Raw genomic sequence first — 10,722 nt, forward strand, 5'->3', positions numbered from 1 at the left:
GAGTTGTAGGGCTTAGGAAAAGATGGATTAGTAAGCAGTCTGGGTTTATGCCAGACAGTTCTGGAATGCATTGGGGAAGGCCTGCTTTAACCAGGATATGGAAGGGTGCAGTGCCAGCCCAATCTTTCTGCCTGTAACGGAACACTTCTCAATTTATCTATCACTTCCTACTTTGACATTTAATCTGAATTCTATGTTAAAACTGCAATGGGGAAATGACCGTTTTGACTTTTCTCCACAAGACTCTTATCTTAAATTTAATTTTAAAGTGATGTTCAAGGAAGAGGTTCAGGCTGCTATTCAGTCAGCAAGATGCCTCCACTTATGAAAGATTCTTCACTTTTAAGATAATCAGTAATTTTCAGTAAGCATTTATGTCCATGTATTAACAGACACTACAATTCTGTGTGCCGATTAAGTTTAATTTTTGGATGAAGTGGGCTCACAGGTACCAGGTGGTAGAGAGTTTGATGAAGATGGCGTGTGTTCAGTGGACAAACACCTTGTTCGGGGTGGGTTTCCTACATTGCCCCCAAATCATGTGGGATATTCCTCAATCACTGGATTGTAATAATAAGGATTGGAACACAGAATGATGTAATAGCTTTACTTTAATGTGCACTAAATAATGATTTGTTTGAAGTACTAAGTTACTCTTAAGAGGGCTGAACATGATGCCTTCTAATGCTGCACGTGGATTTTTTTTTTTTTTTTTTTTTTTAGACACACTTCACTTAACACTAAATTAGCAGGAACATGTGGAAGCATTTTTATATATGTAATTGACCCAAGTATTTGTTACGGTGAATAAATTAAAAATAAGGATGACATACAGTGCTACATCTTGATCCATCCATCCATCCATCCTCTTCTGCTTATTCGAGGTTGGGTCGCGGGGGCAGCAGCTTGAGCAGAGAGGCCCAGACTTACCCGGCCACTTCTTCTAGCTCTTCCGGGAGAATCCCAAGGCCCTAGTCCCTCCAGCGTGTCTTGGGTCTTCCCCGGGGGGACATGCCCGGAACACCTCACCAGGGAGGCCACCTCATCTGACTCCTCTCTTTAAACCAGAAGCAGAGACTCTTACAAAGCTGGACTTGTGCAGTTATATACAGTAAACATGTAAATGTAAGTCAATCCTATTAACCAATTATCCAATTCATATATCCACGAACTTTCACATGATACACAAGGAATATTTCACTAATACAGCTTGCAAGGTCTGTTAATATAGTTATAACTAAAATGCATGCTGTGAAACTGTAATGCAAGCAGTGACACACACACCAGGTTTTACCTTTTGTTAACATTTGTAGAGATCAGTTTAACTACAAAGCACAACTACCATAAAGGAGTAAGGCTGGAGTTATAACATGCTATTCTACATTAGACAGCTATGGCGGTCTGATGTGGTAATAATGACAGTACTAGTTTCAGTTGTGTTAACAAGCACATGTACCCAACCACCATAAGCTATAGATCACAGGTAAGCTTTTATATAATACAAGTGGCAAGTCTGATGGTCATCACTTGATAAGTTTTTCAGGTTCCTAACCAAAATATTAGTTGCTAAGAAAAATGCAACAGTTGCCCAGAACCACGGCAGTGAGACCTTCCCCTGCACAAAATGATGTGAGTGAGAACGTCTGAATGTGGCAAATCAACATTGTAACAACAATTTTATTTTTGGTTCATTTTGATTTCCCCTCTGATGCATGCTCTTCTGCTTTTACTCTGGCTAAGCTTGTAGGAAATCAGACTCTATGATTTATTTAATGATGTGATTATATAATGGACAGAAATTAAAATTACATTTGTAATGCATAGTGACACAAAAATCTACAGCAGAAACGCATTAAAGTAAGGCATGCTCCTCTTTATATGGATTTGGAGTGGAGACCACTGCCAAAGTAACTGCCAGATTATAGTCTGAAAACAGCCAAGTGTGTTTGTTTCAATCTTATTAACTGCTCCGAAGTCTGTTCTAGGCCGAATACACTTAATTTTATATCTGAGTTTAAACATTGGGTCAGAATATTAGACAAGAGGGTAATGGTAGTTTGGTATTTACTGTATAAACTCTAATTTGAATAAAAAGCATTACATTTTCCAGTATAACAGACAAAAGAAAGGTAAAAATTGGTAAAGCAGTAGGCCCAGCTGGAGAGATGTTGGGAATGTTGAAGGCAACTGGAGTTGAAGGGTTGACAGACATGCAACAGGACTGGCTGTAAATGGAGGATTTCTGCATACTGGAAAAGAAGTGTACTCATTTCAGTATAAAAATAAGAGTGTTCCATTGGGTCATAGTGAGTAATGATGCAGGTAATGAAGTTGGGAGTGCTACTGAAAAGAATCGGGGATCAGAATCACATTTATTTTCCTGTACTTGATGTACAGGAATTTGACTTGATAGATTTGGAGCTGCTTATAACACAATGTCACTTATGAATAACAAACAGCATAATTAAAAAAAGGAAAACTATACGAAGGTACAGAATAGTCCAATTAAAAAACGAGATAGACAAATGATGTGAAAGTGTGTGTATTCACATGCACACACATCTGTGTACATATACTGTACATACCTTCATAAAGTGAACTGTATGACATAACACATGAATATATAAGGAAGACGGGCTAAGTTACTGGGTTGAGAGGGCTATGGCTCTGGGAAAGAAGCTGTCTAGATGTCAGTCAGTTTAAGTTTTAATTGAACAGAAGCGTTTACCAGAGGGGAGTTTTTGGAATAAGTAATAAGCTAGGTGAGATTAATCCGTGGTGATCCTTTTGACACGGTAAGTGACACAAAATGTATACAGGACTGCCACAGACAGAGGAGCACAGCCAGTTATTTTCTCAGCAGACTTCATAACATGCTGCAAGTTATTTTTGGAGTGTGTCATTGCTGGACCAAACCAGACAACAATGGAGAAAGTGATTGCACTCTCAAGTATGGCTTTGTAAAACTGTTCTAGGATTGGCGGGGAAATATTTAATTTATTTAGCAGGCATAAAAAGTACAACTGCTGCTGTGTCGTCTTAGTGATGGAAGTGGTGTTAATGTGCCGACTATGAGTGTTTGTGATAGTTGTGCCCAAAAATGTGAAGGATTCCTGCATATTGACTGCAGAATCATTAATTTATAGTGGAAGAGGTTGTAACTGCTGTTTGCGAAATTCAATGACCGTTTCCACAGTCTTGGTGCTATTGAGGACCATGTTGCTGGTAGCACACCAAGACACAAGACAAGATACCTTCATTCTTTAAGTTGTTTCGCTGCCATTAGTGTTTAGTCCAATAATAATGGTGTCATCTGCAAACCTAATGATTTTAACTGAAGGATCTGTGGACCAACACTCATTGGTGTATAGAGAATAAAGCAAGAGGGAAAAAACACAGCCTTGAGGTCCACCTGTGACAATATGAAGACAGTCGAAGAAGTGGGAGCCCACTCAAATGTATTGCTTCCGGTATGTCAGAAAGCTGTAACTCCATTTACAGATGGAAGGATTCAGTTCAGTCTGTAAAAGTTTAGTTAACAACGGCTCAGGAACAATGGTGTTAAAAGCTGAACTGAAGTCTACAAACAGTATTCTGGCATAAGGTCCTTTACATTCCAGGTGCTCCAGCACAAAGTGAAGGCCCGTGTTACTGGCATCATCCACAGATCTATTTGCTTGATATGCAAACTGAAGAGGATTAGATCAGTAGCAGTAACAGATTTCAGATTGGTTAGTACAAGCCTTTCAAATTTTTTAATTAAAACTGATATAAGAACGATCGGCCTGTAATCATTGAGGCAGCTTATTTATCACTATTGGGAACTGGAAAAATAACAGAAGATTTAAAGCAATCTGGTACAGCACACTGTGCTAAAGAATGGTTAAAGATATCTGTGAAGAAGAAGCAAGCTGCCTGGCACAGTGTTTCGATTGTTGCAGGTGAGACACAATCCGGACCGGCTGACTTTTTGTAGTTTTGTATTACAAACAACTTCCAGACATTGTATTCACTGATAGAAAAGGAAGAGGGGTGAGGCTTTTGTGAAGAAATGGTTGGAGTCAAAGCCACTTCAGAAGTGGAGGAACAAAGGGGTTGTAGATACTCGGCACTCGGTTGTTAAAATCTGCTGTAAAACTTGTTAAGTTTATCAGGGTGCAATGAATCTGAATGAACACTTGGAGATGACTTTTTGTAATTTGTAACATACAGAAGGCTTCTTCATACAGACAAGCTATTTTGCTGAACACTGAAGCTCCAGTTTATTTTTGTATTTCCATTTGGCATACCTGATTGTATGGTTTAGCTGATTCCTGGCCTGTCTGTAGGTGTCCTTATCACCAATTTTATGGGCTTTTTCTTATACCTGACGTAGATTCCTTAGTACTTTTTTGAACCGCTACTTTCCATTGCTGTAAATCACAATAGTTTTGCTGGGAATGCAAACCTTTTTCCAGAAGCTGATATTAAATGTAACAGAGTCATTCAGCTCATGAATGTTTTCACAAGCATTTTTAAAAACATCTCAATCACTCCAATCCAAATTAAGTGATAGTGAAATGTGGTTTAGTTTCATATGAGGGAAGGCAAAATGAGATGTGATCTTTGCTGTCAGTCAAATGCAGAAAAAGCATCGAGAAAGGAGGCCACATTATTCTTTTCTACATGTGGAAAAGAGATTTGTCAGGGTGCTGTGAGAGTTTAGCATCCAGAAAGTTAGGTGCTGACAGATGGTTAATGTCTGTGGTGAAGGCTGTGTAGGAGGAAGTAAAGTAGTTGTCAGGACACAAGATGCAGACAGTGAAAGCTTGAGATGAAGTGGAGCTGCACCAAAGGAGCTGTTTTAAGTCCTTTGATTTTTGTGATAGTGATGGAGACTGTGACCAGATAAGTGTGTAAAGCAGGGATGCCCAACCCTTATCCTGGTGGGCCGCAGTGGCTGCTGGTTTTTACTTTAACCATCTTCTTAATTACTGAGCCGTTTTTGCTATTGATTTAACTTGTTTTGCCTTAGTTTTAATAACTTGACTCAGACCCCTCAGTTGTTTCCTTATTCCTTAATGAGCAGCCAAACAATCATGAGACAGAAAACATGCCGCCACATGACCAGCTAACTTGAAAATAAAGAAAGGTGAAGGTCTCGGTCATGTCGGTCTGTTCAGGTCACCAAAACATCTTGACAGTGGTCTTAGAAAAAACAGAAAATCAACAGTCTGCTGTGGCAGAGTGAGTAGTACAGCAACAAGTCATGTTATTCAATAACTGCTTTAATTAACAGCAAGAATTGGCTTCTCAATAAGAAACTGGATGGAGTGAAATTGGCTGGAGTTTGACTTTCCAATTTAGGTGGTCATATGTTGGCTCGTTTCACATCTCAATTCTGTTTCGTTTCTTCATTAAATGGCAGCCAATCAATTTAGAGGACTGAATCCTTAAACAGGGCTATTAAAATGAAGGGAAAAGGAGTTAATTAGCAGTGACAACTGCTTACTGATTAGGAAAAGGGTTAAAATAAAAAGCTGTGGCCCACTAGGGCCGTTGTTGGACACCCCTGGTGTAAAGAATTGCCAAGGCATCTCTTGTATGCCAATGGTTTTGTTTGACAGAAAAAATTTAAATAAAATTCAAGGAGATTATACTGAAATGGAAGTGAAAGGCTTTGACGGTTGGAGGTAAATGGGTGTAGCGGAGGACAGTGCATAGTTGTGTGTATGTGTGGTAAAATTGCAGACATTAATCAAAGTGATTGTGTAAAAGATGTAGTGTTGTCAATGGCAGTCTGCAGGTAGTGAGCGTGTGAAAGAAAGACAAAATGGTGATGTAGCACGTTTATATTTAGACATCAGTAATACTTTATTTCAGTTTTGGATGTAAATATATGATTCATGTTTTTAATAATTCAGTTTTTGGAGTAATAGTTTATATCAGTTTTGGAGAAAGTAGGGAAGTTGTGCTACTTAGATGACATATTTGTTGAAAGAGGTGCAGGCACAGCAGTGATGGCCAGGTTGAGAGGTGCATGAAAGAAACAGTGAGTGAAGAAAACAAAACTTGTGGAGACTAAGTGTTTTACTGAGGGGAAACAGACTAGAGTGGGTTCGGTATGTGGAGTTTGATTGAATGAAGAGGTGCAAAAAGAGGCACGTGGAAGCGATATGTCCAAAGAAAATGTGTTTGAAGGTGGTGCCAGATGATATGGGGACAACAGGCTAACTTGGGTAAACCTGGAAAATGACCATTAAAGTTATAATGATGATGACCCATAAGAAAACCACAGATATAAAATGAGTAAAAACTCAGATTTACAGAATCGCATATAAATGCTAACTAACCTAAACAAAATTTTAATGAGCAAATCAAAAGCTGCCAATGTAAAATCACTGCTGTATCTGGAAAGTACTACACAGACTATGGATGTAAAAAGTGAAACCAGTGTGTCCCCAGATCTTAATACAATCTTCCAAAACATGAAGTAATCAAACTGTTGATGAATTGCTGTGTTTTGCTTATGAAAGCAACAAATCAATTCACTAGCGATATTTTAAGCATACAATTACTGCATTTGTTGTGATGGCATGGTGTCTCGCCTAGGATTGGTCTCTGCCCTGTGCCAGGACCTACAGTTTATCAGTTAAGTATAAATCTTATTTCTTAAACAGGCAGGTATTAGAACACTAGCCTTGCATTAATATCTAAATAAATAATTGAAAGTTAAAAGTACTGCCAATTTATTTTGTCTTGCTATTTAGTGAAGAATAAAATGCCCTCCGTAATTTACAGTTTTTTACAACCGCTATGACAGTTTTTTCAAAACATTTAACAAGTTTCCTAAACTCTTAATGCACCAACACAACTAAAACACACAATTGGCAAAACGGTTAATTTCATGCTCAAAATCACACATTGTAAACTAAACCCCAAAACTAATTTTCAAAATACAATAATAAACTACCACAGTACACTATGTCAAGCAAAACACTGCAAACATGTTTTAAAATCAAATAATTATTCAAAACAGTAACACATGTTCTCTTCCAACAGGAACATTTAGTCAATCATAACACATTGACAAAAAAACACTATCATCAGCTGAAATTACAGAAACTGCATTATTTTATGTGTCAGGTCTGCCCTTATATTTGAAGCCTTTCTACATTTTTGTTTTGTTGGGTTTAGTAAATGCATGCATTTTGTTTCTTTTGCTGCAGAAATTCAATACAAAAAAGTGAATGACCATCTCAGAGTAGCTTTATAAAATGTACAGTTTACTGTATGTAAAAAAAAATACAGACACAGAACTGCTGCAGTACAGACTTTATTTGCAAAAGGACATTACTGCAAGATATACAAACAGAAAAAGCACCAGAATTATAATAAAAAAAAGACATTACTGCAAGATATACAAACAGAAAAAGCACCAGAATTATAATAAAAAAAAAACAGGACATTACTGCAAGATATACAAACAGAAAAAGCACCGGAATTATAATAAAAAAAAAAAAAAACCAAAGTAATCTTCTATTCTGCCCGGTCTTCTGCATTTGGCCACATGTTCTCATCCACATCACACCTGATAACTTCTCTGGCAAGGCATCGTGGGAAGAATCTTTTGGCATGCCTTATCCACCCCTGGCAGTGTACAGCTGTGATGTCTTGGCATGCAGCATCCATTGCATCCAGGAGGGACATTTGGTCATGTGGACAATGGTCAAAAACCTTCCATCTCCAGGCTGAGAAAAACTCCTCAATGGGGTTGAGGAAAGGGGAGTAAGGGGCAAGGAAATGGGACATCATCCTTGGATGGGCATCAAACCAGGCTGTGACTGCACGGGAATGGTGGAATGCCACATTGTCCCATGTGATAACATATATTGGCAAGTGGTCTCCCACCTGTCCAATTTCTACCTCTGGCACCAGTTTTTCGTGCAGGTCTTCTAAAAACAGGAGAAGGCGGTCGGTGTTGTAGGGGCCAATCTGACATTTATGCAGGAGTGCACCGTTGTTGGAGATTGCGGTCGCACATGGTGATATTGGCTCCTCTCTGGCTCGGCACAGTAACTGTGGCCCTCTGGCCTATTATGTTTCTCCCACGGTGACGCCTTTTTGCCAAGTTGAAGCCAGCCTCGTCAACATAGATAATTTCATGTGGGATTTAATTGGCCTCCAACTCCATGACTCTCTGAAAGTAATTACACACAGTGTATGTAAATGCTGTGCTGTACTGTATATCTACTGTATGTACTAATGCACTCCAGGTTTAAAGAGTAGTTTACTGCAAAAAACACTGTGTATAGTACAGTAATGACTGTATTCCATAACCTTACCAGGACGTATTGGTGATGGAGTTCTTTGATGCGCTCACTGTTCCTTTCAAAAGGAACTTTGTATAGTTGTTTCATTCGGACTCTGTGTTTAGCTAGAGTCCGAGGAATGGATGATATGCTGATTGCTGCAATGTTCCCAAAGACAAGGTTGTCCTCTACAACTCTGGAGAGAATGTCCTTCAGGTTTATTTCATTGTCAGCAATCACCATGTTGACAATAGCATGTTCCTGTTCTTCATTCAAGAGCTTTCCTCTGCCCCCTGAGGGAGGTAGACTTTGAATCCTTAGAGGGACAAAATACAGTTACATATTAGAGACCGGAGGCATACAGTCACTCTAATACAGTAAATGGTAAAATTATTTACACTTTGCTGTAGGAGAAGCAATATCCTACCTGTTGGTTTCTCTGAAAATACGGACAATGGATGCCACTGTGTCCCGGCTGAGATTTGGCTGTACTCGTTCACCAGCCTCTCTGTATGATAGCCCATGGTTTATGACATGGTCAATGATAGTAGCTCTTATTTGATCAGTTACCCTAGCTCTGGTCCTTCTTTGAGCGCCACCACGCATTCTAACTCCTCTCCCTCTACCTTGCCCCACTCCTCTCAATTGTCCTGGTACTCGTCTTCCTCTCCCTCTTGCAGGCATGTTTTCTTTCTTTCTTTGTGTTGCTCTATATTGTTCCTTTTCCACACAAGATCAGCCCAAAGAGTCCTCTTTTAGAACATATGATCATGTGATTGGAAAAACCTCAACACCTGAGTGTGGTTCCTAGATGGGAATCAGCTGTGATTTATATATTTGCATAACTGCAATAAGCTGTTTCTCATTGGCAATGGAATAAAATACAGGGAATATATTTGTGTTTCAATTCACAATATGAACAGCTGTTCACTTTGACTTTAGCCTATATAAGTTATGTTTAGAACATGATGTTATCTGTTCTGACATACAGTGTGAAAGCATTTGTAACTTTGACTGTAAAATTACATTGTTTTGGTCTTGGTTGAGCTTGTGTGTAAAAGAAGTTCAAGCATTTTAAATTGGTGTTAACTGTATACATTTTGTATCAAAGCAACAAGAAACATGTTAATTGTATAGCTTACAAAGACGGATGTTGTGTTAACCATGTTCAGAGTTTAGGAAACTTGTTAAACGTTTTGAAAAAACTGTCATAGCGATTTTAAAAAACTGTAAGAATGACTGTTTTGATTGAAATTTTATTATGGACACTGGCTTTGTTACATAAATGGAAAGGTTCAGCTCATGCAGAATGTTGCCATGAAATAAGGTAAAAATGGCAACACAATACCATCCACCCGTTTTCACACTTGTTTCTTCCATTAGAGAAAGCTGCCACATTTCCAGCAACCACTGGTGGCAAGGCAGTTAAGCAACTGATAAATTTGCATGGGATGCCTTTCCATTGCTGGGCTCATCCACCCTGGGCAAATTTTGGAATTTCCAATGTCCTCAATACAATACCCACACTCTTAAAATTATTCTTTAATATTTTTTTGGTTCTTTACTGGGTTATGTGGTTCCTTGTTGAACTATTGCTTGAAAAGGCACCATTTCATTCTGGGAAGAGTTCAATGTATTTGAAGTTGGCTTTGTGTGCTTTAAAAAACTTCTAATATGTAGAAAAAAAACATGAAATCTTTAATGTATGGTAGGCCACCTAGCAAGACACTGTCTGCTTAAGAAAACCTGAACTTAGCATGTGTTATGCAGCAACAGTCCTTTTAAAATCAGACACCCACTGGTATTTTAAAAACCTGTTGTCCTCTATCCATGGCTATTTCTGTATGGAGCCTGATACAGGTCTAAATAAATAAGGGATCTTTCTGGAACCTTCATGTGGGTGGGTCATTTGGGAACCAACAATGGTTCCCCTATGGCATCACTCTGAAGAACCACATGGGCACCTATATTTTTAAGAGTGCAGGTAAAACCCACATTGGCAATGAGAAAATGTGTAAACTTCATTCCACTAAAGTTTGTGGTACACAAATGAACTTAAAAAAAGTCAACATCATTGGAGATCACCCATTTTTTCCATTTCTGTTTTTCCCACCTCGACTTTTCAAATACTTGTTAAAGTAAGTATGGCGGCACTATTTCTCCATGATGGTGGACAGGTGTAAAATATTCTGGGATCCTAATCTAAAATATACACAAAATTATTCACCTGAGCAAAGATCGAAATTTCTCATCTTCACTAACATTCCATAATTTTGCTACTTTCTTCCATGTGAATTTCCCCTTCGGATTAATAAAGTATATATATCTATCTATCATAGTAAGACAGTGTTCTCCATTCTCTCGTATGTGGTGCTTTGCTCCTGCTCCCATCTGCCCCATCTCACACCCTCTAAAATGTCTCTCCAGTCCT

The sequence above is a fragment of the Polypterus senegalus genome, chromosome 6, assembly GCF_016835505.1.
Source record: "Polypterus senegalus isolate Bchr_013 chromosome 6, ASM1683550v1, whole genome shotgun sequence".
Taxonomy (NCBI): Eukaryota; Metazoa; Chordata; class Cladistia; order Polypteriformes; family Polypteridae; genus Polypterus; species Polypterus senegalus.